Source organism: Vidua macroura, chromosome 6 (genome assembly GCF_024509145.1).
Source record: "Vidua macroura isolate BioBank_ID:100142 chromosome 6, ASM2450914v1, whole genome shotgun sequence".
In the NCBI taxonomy this organism is placed as follows: domain Eukaryota; kingdom Metazoa; phylum Chordata; class Aves; order Passeriformes; family Viduidae; genus Vidua; species Vidua macroura.
Window position 1 is genome coordinate 48123928 of NC_071576.1, and position 19220 is coordinate 48143147.

General features: G+C 44.2%; 1 protein-coding gene across 9 annotated transcripts in view; it reads left to right on the forward strand.

Annotated features, from left to right (window-relative positions):
* Window positions 1-19220, forward strand: part of C6H11orf24 (chromosome 6 C11orf24 homolog) — an 83748-nt gene that overhangs the window by 50925 nt on the left and 13603 nt on the right. Inside the window, exons 1-3 of one of the 9 annotated variants that reach the window (XM_053981594.1) lie at window positions 11248-11806; window positions 12902-13038; window positions 16427-16523. The exons of 3 other annotated variants lie outside the window; for them this stretch is intronic. The gene's annotated coding sequence lies outside the window, so the exon portion shown is untranslated. Of the gene's footprint in view, window positions 1-11247; window positions 11807-11997; window positions 12154-12263; window positions 12356-12901; window positions 13039-16426; window positions 16524-16953; window positions 16980-19220 lie in introns of those variants that run through there. 5 more of the 9 variants (XM_053981592.1, XM_053981599.1, XM_053981593.1 and 2 more) reach the window with 5 other exon arrangements.

Genomic DNA, 19220 nt, shown 5'->3' on the forward strand with positions numbered 1-19220 from the left:
TATGCCTGTTCTTAGGCTTTTTCTCTGATCCTAAGAATTGTAAATCTGTCTTATTGCTAGACAATAGCAATAAGAAAGCTGGGTGAAAGCTCAGGTATCTAAATCACTATTATGAAACTGGAAATATACCATCTGAAAATCCTATTTCATGACTGCAAAATAGCCAGAGTTGACAATGCTACAGATAACTCAGGTCCAAAGCATCTGAGTTAATTTCCAATGGTTCCTCCCCTGTATTTCCTCCTCCTGAAGGCTCCTGACTGCTCTGATGTGGGTTATCTTGATTAATAATGCAGAGATGTGTGAGAAGACAAAAGCAACATCAATCCCTAGAGGCAGTTCAATAAAGCAACAAACGATTTTCTCCTGAGGTGTGTATTTATCCTGACGGTGCTGTGATGAGACAGATAAAAAGCTAGGTAGGAAGGTTGGTTCTAGTGACTCCTGGAGCAACAGGCATCTTTTATGGCTCCCTTCTGCCTCATGACAGATTATAGGCTTGGCATCTCCTCTTCCTCAGCAGAAGTACTGATGAGATCCTGGCTCCTTACAGTCTCAGCTCCTCAGAACTCAGCAACAGAGAACATAAGAATTCTGTCCCATGGGCCCCAGCCACTCTGGAGAGTATGACTTTAAACTTCACTTCAGGGGGGAGCCAGAGCAGCAAATATGTAGTCAAGTATTAAAAAGAAGTGATTGGAATGGGAACCTCTTCTGTGTCAGTTCTATGGCTGCTTTGCCAGAGTGGCACAATGTGCATGGAGTAGCAGACATAGTCTAAATGCTCTTGCTATGGTAATTTATAGAAGATGCATGATATCCTATTGGATGAAATGATCCCTGATTAGCTCACTCCCCTGTTTTCTATTCACATTGCTCAGATGTGTTTCAGTGCTGGTAGAGGTAGCAGTGCAGTAATACAGGTTCTCAGTGTGGATAAAATGGCATTGCTCTGTTCCCTTCAGAAAATCAGCCCATGTTCTCACGCACAGGTCTAGACTAGGATTCTCCTATTCCCTCCTGTCCTGAACAAACCCTTGAACCACCACCAATATAACTCTGCTCTATCTTCCTGCATCTTACTGGCAGGAGCTGGTCCAACTAGCCACCACTCAACACCCTCTGACATGCTTGTACAGACAGTGTTGCTGCTCTTGGCTTCTCAGAACCATCCTGGGAGCCCACTATTCCAAGGCCTTTTTGACTCTGGGCTCTACCACCAGCTTTAAGACTGCAGCACCTCCTGGGCTGGGAATACACGGGCTGTGAATGTGTTTGTCAGTACTGGCTGTGCGGCCTGCAGCAATGCATGCAGGCAAAATGGAACCATGTGAGAAGCAACATTAGCAGAATGTGCAGAGGGCCAGACTCTGATGGTATACATGCACCTTCACACCCAGTGCATGCAGTGACAACCAGCTCAAATGAAACTTAACATGAACCAAGAGGAAAAAAGCAGCTTGACAACTCAAACTCTTGGCAAAATGAAATCAATGTGAAAGCACATCTGCAAAATATATGGCAAATTAACAACCTTATTCATTAACAAATTCTCTTGTGATGAGTAATGTCTCCTGGCACCTAGCAAGCAGTCAACCTCAAGCTAGCAGAAGTCAGGAAGGATGTTGAATAATCCTGTTTTTTGCATCAGGTCATCCTCCTCATTCTGGAGGCATGTGTCTTCCCTGGCTCTTTTAGAGGCTGTAGCTCTTTCAAAGGGAAGGCTGCAAGCTGTGGTTGCAATCCATGAATATGATCCCTGAAATGTAGTTATTTCTTTCAAGGGTGCTGGCCATCTTTTGCAGGAACTCCAGTTTTCACTTTCCCTTCTGCTCTCTAACCTATTGAACCACATATAAAATATTACTGTAGGTAAGTTAGAAACTACTAAAAGTGGTTTGTGATCTGCTAAAAACTTGGGAAGTTTTTTCTGGCCTTCTGGGTAACTGTGTGAACTGCCCAAAGTATTGCCTAACTTGCTTGGACTGCTGAAGGTTTGATGTGGCTTTAGGATGTAAGGAAAACTAGTGGCTGTGTGCAGCCATTAACAAATGGAGGGCCACAGACCTCACTCACTGAGCTCAGGGGCCAGCAATGGCAGATTTTTTCACTGTGTTATGTTGTTGCTCAATGAGTTTAGAAGCAAGAGTTTAGAAGGAGTGCACGCATTACCTTGTTATTTCAAATAACATGCTGCCAGGCTCAGATAAAGGGGAATGCAATGTCAGGGGTTTGTTTGCATTGTTTTCTATGCCAACAACTGTGAACATTTTCCCTGGAGTGAAGAAACTTCCTCTAGCTGGGTTCTTTCTGACGACCAAACGAGCAGAGGAGTGGCATGTGGCCATTTTGCTTCATGCTGATAAACAAAAAAAGGCCTGTAAGTGTATTTGTTTGATCAAGGGCTTTTCTTTTCTAATGTGATTCTATGCTTTTGCAGTATCAGGGCTGGTGAGTCCTCTCTTTCTCACTTTTGATGAGACCAAGGAGGTGCCTAACACAGAGATATGACTCATGACTTTACATCTGATTGCCAGTTGCCAGCCCTGAATAATTCCCAGGTTCCCTTTCCTGCATTCCTCCTATAAACAGCTCTCCAGGGTAGATCTTTGAGACAAGCTCCCAAGCCACCTGCTCTCTTCTCACCTGCTGTTCTTTTTCTCTTGGCATGAAATGTCTGGCTTAGGTTTCTGTCCTGAAGCATCTAACAGCTGCTGAACTGGGTTATTATCTGCAGAGAAAGGAGCTAGGGAAACGCAGAGACCAGTAACTTAGCTCTAATTTTTTCCTCTCCAAGAGAGGAACATTCATGAGACTAAAAGGCAAGAAAAGAAGCTTTGTTCGAATTGTCAACTTTGTCTCCCCTTCCCTTAAGAGTGATCAATCAACGTGGCTTCTTCCAGACCAGAACTAATTCTTAGTACCCAACAAAACAGAGTTTTCCCCCTGCACCAACAGAGAGTTCCTGTTAACTCACCCTAAAATTGTATTAGCTGGTTTTGCTAAGTCTTTTGCAAGGCACCATATATCTGTGTTCAGCTTGTGTTTCATCACATTCACCATGTCCCTATCCAAGATGCAGCCTATACTTTTCTGTCCTCTACACCACCTCTTTTCAGCTTAGGATGAAACCCTTCTTGGAGTTTGTCCTTCCACATTACTATACTAAAAAGTACTCAGACTGAATGTGCCTCTGGCCAAGTAATCCAGCCCATGCTATATGACTGATGGTGGAAGATACTTCTCTGGAGCCTTCAAGGAGTTGTGCAGAGTTAAACCACCTGGAAGTATTGTACTGCCCTTAGGCACAGCTGTCAGATGGTACAGTGTGATTGTGTGATTGTTGCTATTATTTGTATCCTTTTCTTCTCTCTCTATCCTCTTTCTTCTTACAAGAACACCAGATTTAGTCTGAGTACCACTATGCACCCATTGCAATGAGACCTGGTGGAATTTGGTGTAAGACTGTTTCTCAGGGAGCCATTCAAGAGCTCCTGCTTAAACTCTCTTTTTCCCTCCCCTTCCATAATAGAACACCCTTACTTCTCTTTGTAGTGGATTCCATCTCTCATCTAGCAAATACCCTTTGAGCCAAATCTGGACCAAAGGAGTTTACACACTTCTGATTTGGGACATAGAGATTACAAAAGGGGCCAGCCCAGAGCAACAAGCAGGAAAGTTTAGCTGTTGACAAGATCAGTGGTCTCCAAAGAAGGGTGTGTGCACACCATGGGATGCACACAACTATTCAAAGCTTTTTTACTGATAGTAAGATCAAAAATGTTTGGAGACCATGGATCTACATTTACCACAACACAACTCCCCTTCCATGCTATTCTGTTTTAGCTCTACGTTTATGTCCAAGGAGCCAACAGGATTAGCCATTGCAAGGGCAGTTTAAACTTGGTTATGAACAGAAAGACATCAGAGACAGGACAGCCACATGAAAAAGAGATGACCAAGGTGAGATCTCTGATGACTGAGTTTTTGCAAATACACAAGACATAGGCAATTATTTGCCCTGTGGACAAGCAGGTCTCCAAGGCCTGGCATGAGTCAATGTTTGCCAAGAGGTTGTTTTCTGTTTTCAGGGTGATTCTCTGAAGACCTGAACATGAATGCTGACAGATGGTGATCTCTGGTATGGTGAATGTGAGTGTTTTTAGTATAAGAACACACATTTAGAAAGCAACACTTATGCTTATAAAGGGCAACAGATATCTTGCCCCATTAATATGGACATTTTGTATACTTGTAGTTGGTTGTTGGCTGACTACTACTTGTAGTAGGCAGTACCACATTCTGCATTCACATCAAGTCTGTCATCTTAATGGAAGTAAAAGAAGTGAGGCCAAAGAAGACATATATCTGTCCACTGATGATTTAGGGACATGGATATACTTTAGTGTGTATGTTTTTTTGAAAACTTTTCTACTTTTTTACCATTATCTAGTTGTGTGGTTTCAGGGTAAGAAAATGGGTGCAATCTCTAAACAACTGACATTTTGAAGTGATTACCATCAAGTTTCAGAGTTAAATGACGTAGTTGTGAGGATGGAGGCAGTGCACAGTTTCTGTCAGTTTTAGAGAGGCAGAACAGACACTGCTAAGAGCAGAGATTGTAGTGCAGCTGTAAGATCAAGCACCTGGAATTTTGTTGAAAAGCACTTTGCTAGTTCTGAAGGTATCACTATGGAGCAAAGGGGAAGAAGGACACACCAAACTGAAGGAAAGGTAACAGAAGCAGTAGCTGGTGACAGTCTTCTTCTGCACTGTTTGTGTGAAGAGGTCTTTGGGAGTGTAGGTAGCAATGGAGGCCCATTTTCTCTGTCTCCAGCAGCCTGGGGAACCTTGCAAGCAGTACAGGTTGCAATCTGAAACTCAGATTGTTTTGGAACAATGTTGCAGATCAGTGGTGGGACAGGCACAAAACATCCCATCTTGCCTCTGAAATGTGCAACCGTTGGTGGGGCACTGAGCAAGGCTCCCCTGCCAGCTTGCTGCCGCATTACACTGTCCCCTTGGACAGTCTCCAAGTACTTATTAGCAGCTGCTCTGTTGAGATGTGCAGAAGATCTGGTGCAGGAGGAGGAGATGGTCTGTCACCAAAGTGGCACGAGGGTGGGCTTATATCAAAGACATTCATTTTGTCTGACAGGATGGCAATAAGTTAATCAAACAGAAAAAGCAGTGAGCAGAAGATACTTTAACCCTTTTCTGCTTCCTTGCAAGTTCTGGAAAGGGGAATCAGTCCTTAAGCCACCCTCAGACGTGTGCATGCACTTCCTTGTCTAGCCTGCTTTCCAGGCTTTCAGTCCAATTCGCCACGGGTGTTCAGGCTATCTCTGCTATCTCGTTCCACCACCCCACTCCTTCTTTGAGGCTTTTTGTCAATCCTGGGTCATGGCTGGGAAAGCCACAGTGTCCTGGGCAGGCTGGGGAGGAAATCCTTATATGGCACCATTAGTGGTCAGCTCTCAGCTCACTAAGGAGATGATATTTAGGAAACTAAGCACCAGAAAGTTTGCTAATGGTTAAACTGCCCTTTCTTGCCCTACCTCATCTCAGGAGGAGACTGGCACAATGCTCTGCTGTCCTCCAGCCCCTGTGGACATTCCACGGACCCCTGTTTAAAAAATGTGGATGTTCATGCATATGCTGTATTATTAGATCATTAGAGAAGCTGCCCTGTTCTTCCATCAGTATTTCTACTATTTAGACTGTTATGTGGTTTGTTTGGGCTGAGTTTTTATTTTTTTAGCAAAATCTACAGGTACAGACTGTGGTGGCTTGGTAATAATAAAGTGCCTCTTTCTATGCAAGGACGCCTCAGAATTTGTCTGAATCCAGTCAAAAGGCTTTATCTTAAAATAACCATTTTTTTCTTTTGTAGCACAACAAGCCAAAACCATATCTGCTCCACACGGAGTTAATTTGTGCAGACTCCTGATCACCTAATGTTTTAATATTGCAGCTATAAACCCTGGAGTGGAAAGGTGGTGGTCCAAATGGTAACTTGCAGAAATGCCACCAGACACAAGGCTGACAGAAACACTGTGAGGCATTGCTTTAATGATCTTTGTTTCTTTGGGTTATGCAAATAGCTACAGCCTTTTATTTCTGTGCCTGTCTAAGGCCAGAAGGCTGGTGACTTGGTGGAGGCTGCTGTTAAGGTGGCAAGTAGAGAGAAAATGATGGAAAAAATCACTGGCAAATCCACAGCTTGCAAACACACAGGCTGAAAATAAAGCAAACAAACACCAACAGCAACATTTGCAGAGTATTCATCCAGTTCTGGCTTCACCTGTACATAATCTTCAGATGTTCTTGGCATTGGATCAAGATCCTGGTTTGTGTTGTGAGGACTGAAGCAGGAAGTCCCGGGTTTGACTTGAATACATTGCAGCCAAAATCAGGTGTGGTGCATTCAATAGGGAAAATAGCATTTGAGCTTGGCTCCTTATTATTGACAATCATTTCAAGCAAGAAAACCCCTGCTTTCAGCATAAAGGATATAGGCTCAAGTTCCAGGTTATTATTTTTATGCAATCCTAATCCCTCAAGTTAAAAATCCCCCTGGCAAAGCTCTAGGCAAGGATTTGGTAACTACTGTCATTATTACATTTTTTGTCTTTTCATAATGGCCATTCCCTGTTCTCTGCCACTCCACCCAAACCCCCACTTTTCCTACTCTATGGAGTCTTGCTTATGTTGCTTTTCCAGCATTACTTTCTGAAGGGGTTACCTCTTGTTCCCAAATACATTCTTTCCACCAGCTTGGGCTGTTCTGCAAAAAAAGGAAGCAGCTGGTGCAAAGCATTCTAGCGTGAGTCAGAAATCCTTATGGATGAGCTGAACAGAGCGGAGCAGAAACCAGGTCAGCAGCAGCTCTCATGAGAATTTAGCTGTATCTCTGTAGTGGCCATTCTGCTCTGTCCTCCCAGCCTTTCTACTTCCCTGTACGGTCACACCTCTGTCAGGAAGGATGTGCATAAAACCTTTGTGTGGACAAGGCAGGTTGTACTGACCAGCAACAGCATGTTTTACTTTTCTTTAGGAAAAATCCATCAATTCACTTACTGGAAGTGTTTTCCACCCCCATTAGTGAAGCAAAGCCTGTCTGCCCCCTTTCAGAATGGTGTTTTGCATGTGAGGACCAGCTCTTGTGTGTGTCTGTACAATAAGCATCGGACAAGTCCCACATCTCTCTCAACACAACCATTACAAACCAGAAGCGGAAGACACTACATTCTCTCCCTTGTGGTGATGTTGGAGTCTCTGCGTCAGGAGAAATCCAAATGCTAGGACAGCCAACAACAATTCCCACAACAATCCCACAAAAGTGGATTTGGACACTTGGGAATTGGAATGAATTCATCTGGCAAGCTCCAGTTCTGGTTTATTATATAACCCTACAGGATGTATAGATATATAGAGGATCTATAGGTATAGGATGGCAGCATTGCCTGCTGAAGTGTGTACCAGGCCACATAAATGGAGCACAGCTGCCAGAGGTAAGCTACAACAGCACTCCCATCCAGACTTCACAATGTCTTCTACGGATGAAGCATGCATTTGTGCTTGACTAAGAGATTTTCCCGGCTGCAGTGTGTTGGCAGGACAAAACAGTGGGCTGTGGTTAAAAACTTCTCAAGAGCTGCTTTCTGCCTTGTGCTATGACCCCAGAGCAATTTTCAGTTTTCTGATACTCCCTTTCTGCCCTACCTCTTGTGCAGTTTGTGGCTCTCTTTGGTCCCAGGTTCTCTCCATTTTCAGCCAGACTTAGTTAAAAGATGGAAGAGAGTAAGACAGCTAAGTAAAGACAGATGAGTGCAGGACATTGCAACACATTGCTCCACAATGTCAGGTACGATACACATCTGACAGTGCACTGCTAGAAATATCTTTCAGGCTGCTTCTGTGAGGAGATAATGTATATGTAACTCATGCTTCAGAGATTCCCATGGCTTCTGAGAGAAAGGATTTCTGGCAGAGTGTGATATGGATTTTTCATGGCAAAACTGCAGTAATATGATGCCAGTGGCACAGCTCTAGGAGTTTGAACATAAACAGGAGCATCCTGATGGGTCCCAAGTAATGTTACAATGTTGTAATGTTCTGCAGATGCACAGAGAAGATAATTTATAGCTGTTTGCATTTATTTAATGCTTTACAGTAATTAAAAATCCAGTCAATTCAATGGTCTCTGCTTGTGACCAGTTCTTTAATTTGGTCTATATTGTTAAAATTAAATTACGTGAGAGTCTTGGCTTTAAAGTAAGTTTAAAAAGAGGTTTTGGGATTTAATTATGAAATTTTTGAAGTGACTACTATCAGTGGATGGGAACACCTCTGCTCAAATATGAGGAGTTAATCTCAGTGAAATTTAGAGAAGTTTATCCACATTATCACTTCTAAGGGTACTTGTTTCACATTTCCATATGTTTCCTCATATACACCAAAACAAATTTAGAATGATAGTCAAGATTTGTACGCAGTGTCTTGCTTGAGGAAGCTAGAATGCTCTGAAAAGACTTAAAAATTAGAAGAATTGGCCAGACTCATGACTTTGTGGGACTGAATTCAGGCTGGAAAAGATGTAGGGTCAGAAAGAAATCCAGTTCTCTTCAAGACTGTTACACCAAAGCAAGCCATTGCACACTTGGCCTCTGGAGAACAAGGACTCTCTTTCCCTAGCTAAAATGTCTCTTCTGTCAGCCTAGGAAAACCAGTGCTCCTCCAGTCTGTGCTGCCTCAGTTGCACAGAGCAATAGTGCCTATTCCAGGACTGGTATTTTGCAGAGAATGTAATTCCCAAGGAATGTATTTCCTTATCATACCACTGTCTTTAAAAATAAAAGCTCCAAAGAATCATCATGTTTTTTTTTTTCACAATGTGATTTTCATTAGTAATTTATTCAGTCTGGCAGATGCCAGCATGCAAACTATGCAAAGAGCAGTTCTCTTCCTCCAAGTGTAAATATTTATAGATCATATTAAATGGTATTTAGTACTATGCAAACATATTGTCAACAGTTCTAGCCAGATTCTTCCCTAATCACAGCCTGGGAGTTGGCACAGGCATGTCCTTCATGAGAAGATGATTATCAGAAAAAATAATAGCAGGCTAAATAGGTTCTTGGCTTAATTAAGACTGGAGTTTATACCAGAGGTGAATCTGGCCTACACCAAGTTAAAACTGTTACAGCAGCTTGTATGTACCACACACAGAGCTGGAAAGATGATGCTTCCCTGGGGGGACAGCTTTCCCAAGCAGGCTGGGAACCGCTCTCGGCACTGGACAAAATGAGCTATTACAATGCAGGGCAGGGAGTTTCAACCTTTTATATGTTTTAATGTAGTTCCACATTTTCTTAGACATAATGGGAGGTGTATGACTATTCCTCAATTTGCATTAACTGGCTACGTTTATTTGAATAGTCCAGAAGAGCAAATATTCCCCATTCAGATCACCATCTGTTCTTAAAACAGAAAAGTGTTATTTCTTAAACACAGATATGCCTTTTGGTCTCCAGCTCAGCCAGTGCAAAGTCCCTGGATGGGTTAATGTCTGGGACATAGCTGGACTACACTGAAGCCATTTGTGTTTCAACTAATATCCTAAAATCTCCTTTCCTGCACCACCAGCCCAAAACCCTTTGATAGTATTTTGTTATATCCCATAATCTCTACTCTCCTGACAATCTGGAATAAATGTAAACCAACTGAAAGCTCATTTATATTCTATGAAAACCTGCTATTGCAAGCATGTCTTAGCACCCTGGCTTTTCACACGAGACATGTAAAGTTGCAAAGATCTCTAAACACTTCAAGATTGTCCTCTGGGTGTCTCAAATGAAACAGCCCAACTGACTTTCTCCATGCATTGTAGGGAGACAGGCGAGTGAGGGCACGTTCATGGCAGCCCATTCTCTTTGGCTGCGCAATCACAGCTTTTTTTCAGTGCCTATACTTTCCCATTGTGCATCTGGACTTCTCTATGGGCATTTTTTATTTCTCCTGGGACTGTTATTCCCAGAAATGTGCTTGTTTTCCACTACACCAACCCTAAGAGCCACATGCCCTTGTGCTTTACTCAACAGCTTCACAATATTTCCTCCACCATTGTGCTTGGTCCTGCCAGATAATCTGTTCTACAGCAGACAGTCCCCCTCCCCCCTTAAACTGTCTCTTCTAATTCTCTTACATGGCAGAGCTTCCTTCTCCCTTCCTCCTCCTCTGGAAAGGAGGGGAGGGAATATTTCAGTAAATGCTGGTATCCTACATGAATGATGGAATGATATATCTAATACAATGTATACACATAGACATGCTTTAAATGGACTACTTAATGCCAGCTTTGCATTTTGTCTATTTTTAATTAACTGATGGACCAGGGTTTCAGCTCCTCCGCCTCCTCTTCCTCACTGCTCATTTTGAAAAGCAAATTTCTGTGTTCTAAAATTACATTGGGACATGTGAATGATTTTGGCATCACTTTTATCTACAGCCAGATTAGCAGTAGCAGACAAATCCATACATGACTTGAAGGAAGAAGAATTCCTTCCTCCCCAGTTTGATGGTACAGTTACTATGTGAAGCATCTCACAGTCTGGACTGTGTCTGTGTGTGCACAAAGCTGGTTTCTGCATGTTTTTTTTTTTTTTTTTTTGATGACCCTTTTTTCATATCATCACAGAATGGTTTCAGTTGGAAGAGATCGTAAAGATCATCCAGTTCCCACCCCCATGCCATGGACAGGGACACCTTTCACTAGACCAAGTTGCTCAGGGCTCCATCCAGCCTGGCCTTGAACACTGACAAGAATGGGGCATCCACAGCTTCTCTGGGAGAACTGAGCCAGTGATTCACCACCCCCACAGTAAAGAATTCCTTTCAGTGTCTAATGCCTCTCTGGGCAATCTGGAAATAACCAAAGGACCTGAATTCAGGAGACAGTGTGCTTGCTCAGGAATGGGCACCCATGGTTTCTTGAAGTCCTGCACCTGATGCCATCTCGTGGAGCCAGCTCCACGTGTCAGAGTGCAGCTCAGATATTTATATCATGTATTTGTCTGTATATACATGAGCAGTACATGGTCTAGAAATGATTCAAAGCTCTGTTGCTGGTAGGGTTTGCCCCAAGCACTGGGGGGGCTGCTGATGTGCAAACTTTTGCCATAGACAGCGACACTAAAAACAACAAAACGATCATTGAAGAGCTGATTTCTGGTCTTCGATTTAGTATTTATTTCAGCAGCATTCTCTGTTTAAGCAATGCTGAGGGCAGTGGACTGGCATGTCCGTAAAGCAAAGACTTGCACACTGTAGGGGTTATATGAGAACAGTTATGTCTGGATTATGGTGGAATGTGTGTTTCTCATACTCCGGGATAGCAAGACGCTGTTAGCCAGTATACTTTTTTTTTTTTTTTTTTTTTTTTTTTTTTTTTTTTTTTTTTTCTTTTTTTTTTTTTTTTTCCTGCTGGGTGGTGATAACGAACCATAGAATGGTTTGGGACGGAAGGGGCTTCACGGGCAGGGACACTCCCCACTAGACCACTAGACCAGGCTGCTCAGAGCCGCGTCCAGCCCGGCGTCGGAAACATGCGCAAAACGGGTCGGCATCAACGGGAGCTTTGCCAAGGCCGCTCCCGCTGCTCTGCCACCACCCGCAGCCGGTGACGCCAGAGCGTACGGTGCACAAAACCCGGGAGGAGAAGGAAAATAGCCCGGTGTGAGCACAGCTTCTCGCCGCTGTGCGCCAGAAAGAACTGCAAAGACATCCCTGCAGTGTTAAGCCGCGGGTAATTCACACACTGCACCCCCCGTTCCCGGGCCCGCGGTGTCCCGTCACTTCCGCGGGCAGCGCCCGCCCCCGGGCCCTTCCTGGGGCCTTTCCGGGGCGACCGCCGAGAGGCGGGGCAGGGGCGGGGCTCGCGCGGGAGGGGCGGGGCTCGGGAAGCCGGGCCAATGGGGCGCGGAGGGGGCGGGGTTCGGCCGTGGCATGTGGCGGGGGCGCGGGGCTTCGGCGGTCCTGCCTTTCCCTTCCCGGGGCTCTTCCCTGCTTTTCCCTGCCCGCGGGGCCGCGCCAGCGCCGGCCGAGCGCCTCTCCCGCCCCGGGGCCGCCTTCTCCGCCGGGCCCCGCCACGTCGTGAGTTACGGGCGGACTGTGACTCCTCCTGGGCCTGAGGGAGCGCGGGCGGGAGGGACGCGGTGCCGGGCAAGCGGCCGTGCCGGGGGTTTCCGCGGGGCGCGGAGCCGCGAGCGGGGAGCGGCGGCTCGGCAGCCGTTCCCGTCAACTGCCACATAAGTTGCGAGTACATTTGTGGCACGAGTTGGGAATAAATTTTGCAGTAAGTTGCAGCCCTCCCCCCGCGGCAGCAAACGCTGCGGTCGGTGAACGCTTGTAGATGGTTTTGTTAGTGGGGAGGCAGGAGCGGGGAGAATGGGGTTTCATTGCGGGGAAGAGGTGATTGACTCAGCAAGTAACTCACCGCCGGAGTATGACATTTTTAGGCCCTATGGACCACCTCAAAGATCCGGTGTCTGTGGGAGTCGCCACCCTTAGGCACGGCACCACTGATATGTAAATACATTGTGTGTCCAAATAAATAATGTTGAGTGTGTGCAGGTGAGGTTGCACTGGTAAGTGGCATCCTGTGGCATCTCACTGAAATATTTTTCAGTTTATCCCATCTGAAGTACAGGTTTTCAGAAGATTTAACTGTACCCTGCACAATGTTAGCAAGGTGGCAGCTGGAGTCCAGGAAGTGTCAGGAAGAACGAACACTGTTCTTTGACAAGCTCACAAATATGGCATTCTGTGGGGATATCCTCTTGCAGTGAATCTTCTTCTGGTGTATTCAGCAAATCCTTTAACTTTCCCCTCTGTCTCCCAGACTTTGTTTTCTAGGATTGGCAAAGTAAACTCTTGTCGCAGGATCCAGTCGAGTAATGTGCCTTGGTGTCCTACATGTTAGCTGACTGAATCCCTGCCAGACTTGGTCATGCAACACCACTGCTGTTTCCTGATAAAGTGAGTTATCTGACTGCTTACTGGAGGGACAAACCCAAGAAATCCTCCCCGCCTTTAGACAGACTGCCATGTACTTTTGATGAGCAATGTAAATTTGCTGATAGTGAACATTTGGTGCCGTTTAGTCCTCAGAGGATTTATGACTGATTGGTAGCTTTGAAAAGTAGGCTATAGCATGCAGGTTGATGCAATGTTTCTGTCTCAAAAGTGTGTGTATTTTTGTATTAATCTAATTTATCTACCATGATCAGCCACTACTATGTATGTTAATACAGTCCATTATTTGGCAATGGATAGTTTAGAAGGAAACCATCCATTTTTATTAGCTTTCATATCTTTTTATTTCATTCATATCTGTAGTAGATTTGTGCATGTGTTGGGTGTGTTTGCTTTTATGTATATATAATACATGCATACACACATGTATTGTTTTAGTACTTTTTTTAGAAGAAATTCCAGGCTACGTGTCTCTTAACATGTTGGTGAGGACATCTTTATTTTTTGTTTTTAATTGCAAATTCCCTGCTCGATTTATAAACCCATCTGCCAAGAAACAGACTTTGCATCTGGTTAGCTATTATTGAAATTCTTATTGGCACATCCATACAACATGAAGCCTCTGCCTTCTAAGGGAAGTCTCCTGGCAAAGGCTTTTTGAAGGCTACGGGAGTAATTTGCAAGCAAAATTTCAAGCTTTGGTGATGAAAAACTTCAATGCTGAAGACCTGGTGATGTATTTAAAATGTCTGGATGTATACAGTGGGTTAGAGGAAATGTACTAGCAGACTTTTCACTACTATGTTACTGGCTAAATTTTCAAGTGAGAAGGTTGCAGGAACATTAAGGAACAGAGATGTTTGTGCATGGGAAAGCTGGAGGAAAAAGCAGTCAATTCACCAGGACTTGCAGATTGCTCTGCAATGCACAGCAGCTGAGGAACTATGACAACCTACAGCAGCTGGCCATTTGTCCTTGTTTCAGTTCAGATAGATGCTTTTCTGAAGGAGGTGTCTGTACTCTTGTACACAGCTGGTTCAAAGTTCATTTGTGATGTACACGAGATATCCTTCCCACCCCTGTCCAACGCAGTAATTGTAGGGTGAAACTCTATGGGTTGTGCTGAACCAGCAGCCAGACCAGATGACCTTTGACTTTTTTTTTCTCCTGCCCTTAAAAGGACTGGGAGGGCAGTATCCCTGCTGTGTGTGTTGTTGTTGGATGCCATCTGACGCTGTGTACTCTGGCTTAGCAAGGTTGGTTCCCTTCCCAGCTTCCAGTCTGTTCTGCAGGTGTAGTCCTTTGTCATACCCCACATGTCAATGACACCCAGCCTGTCTGGATGTGGCAAGGGCTCCCAGAAGGCTGTTGACTTGGTTGATAGCAGAGCCAAGAAGTCCTGTGAAATAAACTGTTAGTGAGCCCTCTCTTGCTTCATGGTAGCAAGCATTTGATGTGTTCATCCCTCCAGTCATTTCTGGTTTCCTTCCTACAGCTTAGACTGGGGGGAGTTAGTGAAGGAGTTGTGAATTGGCAGCTGGAGTCTGTGGATGCTTCTGGCACTGCAGGGACAGTGACAATGCTGAAAATTAGTGCAGGCAGCACCTGGTTGTGCATTTTGGGTTTACAACTCTTCCAGCTTTTGACTGCTGGCATGCCAGTGAGGTGCTCAGGGTGCTTGTGGGGCAGCAATTCATTCAGGAAAGGACAGCTTATCTCCTCCATGGTATGGAGACTCCCTTCTTGAAGGAATGTCTGCATTGACATTTCTGCATGGTTCTGTGAACAACTTATCCAATGAAAGTAAGTAGCAAGACCTGCAGAAGTGGGCTCTAATGCTCAGTGGAGCCACATTACTGTCTTGCTGGTGTGTAAAGTAGCACTTGGCTGCTTGCTGTTTTGCTGTCTGGCTTGTGCATTGCTGTAGTTCTGTAGGTGAAACCTTGCATTTAGCTGAGGGCTCTGCTTTGCTGTTCTTGTGTTTTCACTGGAATGAGGTTTCCTCAGGGCAGTTTTGAATGTCCATCACCATAGGTGCCAAAACATCTGAGAGTCTTCTATTTCCTTTGCTGGCTTTATTTTTCTTTGCTGTTCTGGGTACTGCCTCCTAAAGGCTCTGATCTTGGGTTTTAGTGCTGAGACAGAGGTGTGCTGCTGCACTGACACCAAGGTGGTGCTGTGTAGTGCTGTCAGACTGGATGGGACTGGAACCCTGTCTCCAGTGGTAGCATTGCCATGGTGGGAAGGCTGGTCTTTAAACACCCTTTGCAGAATGTGAGGTCTGGAATGACAGTGTGTGGGTCTGGATTCTTCATCATGTCCTTTCCTCCTGTTGAATGTAACTTGTCAACCATTTGGAAAGCACGCTGGGTGCTTGGTTGGTTGGTTGCTTTCTTGCAGGACAATGTGTTGTGAAGAAAGGAGCAGAAGGCAGAGAGCCAGGGACACGGGTACTTGTTTATTTGCAGCCAGCTGGACTGTCCCCCAGGGTGGCAGGGCTCACAGTCCATTTGTACATCTTGCACCTGCTTGAGGAACCAGCTGGTCCCCCATTTGAGCAGGAAGTTTGGCCTGTGCTGGCAGTGCGGGTTGCAGGGGTGTGCCTGGATTATCTCTGTGCATCACCACAGCTCTTGGCACCTTTGCTTGGGGAGACTCAGCTGGGCTGTGTCCCCTAAAGGACAGCTAAATTGTATTCTGCAGATGTGGCCATAGGGTGTCCAAGCCCCCACAGCCACCTCTGTTATTCCCTAAGTACACAGAGAGGGAAGGTGAGGTGGTCTGTGTACAAGAGCCTTTTTATTAACTTACTGAGACATTCAGCAAGTCCCCTTCACTGCTTCTGCTAAAAATGACTGTTCAGGAGGGCACTGGGACTGCCTTCCCTGGCTCCACCTGACTCTGACTTGGTGCCAAGCCCAGAGAACTACTTATGCAATAGTCCAGCAAAACATGTCAGTATATATTTCTCATGTGTCTCACTGTCCCGGTTTCAGATTTGTTAAAAAAAAAAAAAAAAAGGATGAAGGAGAGTGGCTGATAAAATTTGTGTTGAATTTTACATGTATGTTTGTGTTGGATTTATATTTGTTCAGCTTGAGGAGACTTTGCTGCACTTTAACTAAATCTGTTTTTAAGTCCACTTAAGTTAAACTGCTACTACAGCTAGTGTGTGGAGACCAGGATGAAATCTCATTAATTTTAATAGGATTAAGCATGTTCTTTTGCTAAATCTTCTGCTCTATCTTTATGTTTGGCTTTTCTATATAGAAAGCAGGATAAACTTTTCCACTCTTCCACCTCTTTGTGAAAATGCTTTGACAGGCTCACAGAAATATCTCTCTGGTTGCATACGATAACATTTTACACATTTTTTTCCCTATGCTTTCAGCTGTAGTCCTACTGTATCCAGTGTTTTATTGGCTTTTGCTTTCCCCAAAGGCACAATAATTCCAGACAGCAAGAAAACAGTTACAAGTGTTTGTATGGTAAGTTTCTACACTCAAAATCATTATTTTTGCTTTTGGTCTCTCTGGATAGATATGAAACTGCTGTAAAACAAGCCAATTAGTAGAGAGAAATTCTGTAGAAGTCAGCAGGAACTGAGCAGGTGCAGATGGGTGAGGGCAAAATGAATCTGTTATTGCTGTTCACCAACCAGGAATAAACTGAAGTACAGGAAATAAAGGTAGAAGTGGTCTGAATGCAAACTGGTTGAAGGGTAATATTTGGGGTCTGTCTAAGATTAAACAGCCATTAACTGGGGAGGAGGCTGCTTCATGCATTTGTGTTACCTCTTTACTTCCACATTTCTCTTTACTTCACATTTCATGTACATCATGCCCTGAATATCAATATTGATATAGAAATTTGATTTGTTTGTAATTTGTTATAGGAACACTCCTCTTCCCTCTCTCCATCTGAAAAGACAAATCACACAGCAGGTATTTCTGGATGTTCCTGAGATGCTCCTAATGACACACTTATTACATATGTGCTTTCATAGGAAAAGCTGACTGTCTTGTAGCTGTGCACTAAGCTGGATTTCAAGAGACTTGATTTACATTTTCAATTCCAGTTCTGATCAGTTCCTCCTATAGCTATACACAAATGACTCAGTCTCACACGCCTTTTCCCACCCAGTGAGATAAGGGAGGGTTGATCTACCTTGCCTCTGCTCTGCTCTTTTGAACTGATGCCCTGTTGTGCTATGGACTAACCCATATTACAAAGGTTTGGCTTGTGTTTTTGTGTCAGCAAAACTCCTCTATAACATCAGTCCTTTTGATGAAGCTTTACAGTGTGTTGTCTTGCTGGCAGTAGCATCTAGATTGAAACTCCTGTGTCTAATTAAAAAAGGAGAACGTGGTGGGAAAAAAAAGCCTTCTGTTTTTTTTTTTTTTTTTTTTTTCCATAAAATAAACAGAGATCAGCTTATTAAGGGGATTAAAGATGGAGAATTCTGACAGGTGAGAAATGCCCAGTGATACCTTGAAATTCTCTATGTGCAAGCAAAGAGCATTTATTCCCATCATAAAAGGGTTTGGCTTGGAAAGGACCTAAACCCCACTGCCATGGGCAGAGATGATCAGGTTGCTCAGGGCTCCTTCCAACCTGGCCTTGAACACTTTCAGGGAAGGGTTATCTACAGCTTCACTGAGGAACTTGTGCCAGTGCTTCACCACCCTCACAGTGAAGAACTTATTCCTAGCATCTAATCTAAATCTCTCCTTGTCTTGTCACTTTCTTCCCCTGTAAAATGTCCATCTCCCTCTTTTTTTTATATGCCCCCTTTAAGTACTGAAAGACCACAATGAGGTCTCCCCAGAATCTTTTCTTCTCCAGCCTGAACAACCCCAATTCTCTCAGCCTGTCTTCACAGGAGATGTGCTGGACACGGCACTCCAGGTGAGGTCTCACCAGAGCACAGTAGAGAGGCATAATTCCCTCCCTTGACCTACTGGCCATGCTGCTCTTGATGCAGCCCGGACTTTCTAGGCTGTAAGCGTGCATTGCTGAGACATAAATTATATCTTCCTCTATGATGATGATTTTTTTAAGGGATTGCCAGCAGTTTATATTTCCATTGTGGCAGTGGCAGGACCTATGTGTTGTGGCTGTAATGACCATCTCTGAGGTGGCTGGAGGAGGCACATGCTGTGGCTGAAATGCATCACTGACAGTGTCTGAGATATCCCTGACTCCAGTGAGCACATTTTGGGTGGTGAAGCCAGCAAGGGGATGCAGTGTCATGAGCCTGCTGGTGGCTACACAACTCAATTCTGTGCAGGTCCCAGGTTCCACAGGTTCTCTTAGACTTATTCTCACATACAAAGTTCAACATGGGCTTTGTGTGTTCAAAGAATTACTGCCTAAGACAGATATGCTAATGTGGAAACAGCTGGTGGCGTTCTTCAGGGACACTTGCTTGAGTTTGAGAAGCACGTGGACTGCTCTGAGCTCTAATGCAGATGGCTTTTGTTACCAGCTGACTTGGTAAGCAAAAGCAGGAAGTTGTGTTTGTTTGCTATTTAGCAAGTAGCTTTTGACTGAATCCCATGTATTCATAGGTTCTTGTTTGTTGCTTTTCTGTCCATTGCAAAGGGAACAAAGATTTCTAGGCTTTGAAAATCTTGTAATGTATAGAAGCTGGATAGATATTGATGCAATGAAATAGGTGAATTAACAGCTGTAACAGAAATGTGTTTCCAGTGCTGATAAGCCATCCTCTTAAGGAATATCTGAATGAAAGAGTTTAAAAATAAAATATAAACAGAAAATGCTGGTGAGTTGTGGGATTTTGGTTGCCTTTTTTTTTTTTTTTTTTCTGCAGGTTTTGGCAATATTAGTAAATTCTTTCTGGGTGATCTGTTCTGCACTTGGTCTTTGACCCCTCTGAAAGTGGAAACAGATGTAATGCAAACTGTGGAGTAGGCAGCCTGTCCCCTGGGAGCTGACTGAAAACAAACCCCTCTACTGAATGAGCTCTTAAGTTATTGCATGTCTTGGGACAGATTTGTTTGCTGTAAATCAGTAAGATAACACCTGCAGTGGTCCCTTCTGGAGTTAAAAGGCATGCTCCAAAATTGTGATGAACAGCTGATTCAGGCATTCACATTTACAGTTGTTTCTTAGGAAGATGTAGTGAATGCCATCCAGTGAACATAGGGCTATAACACAGAATT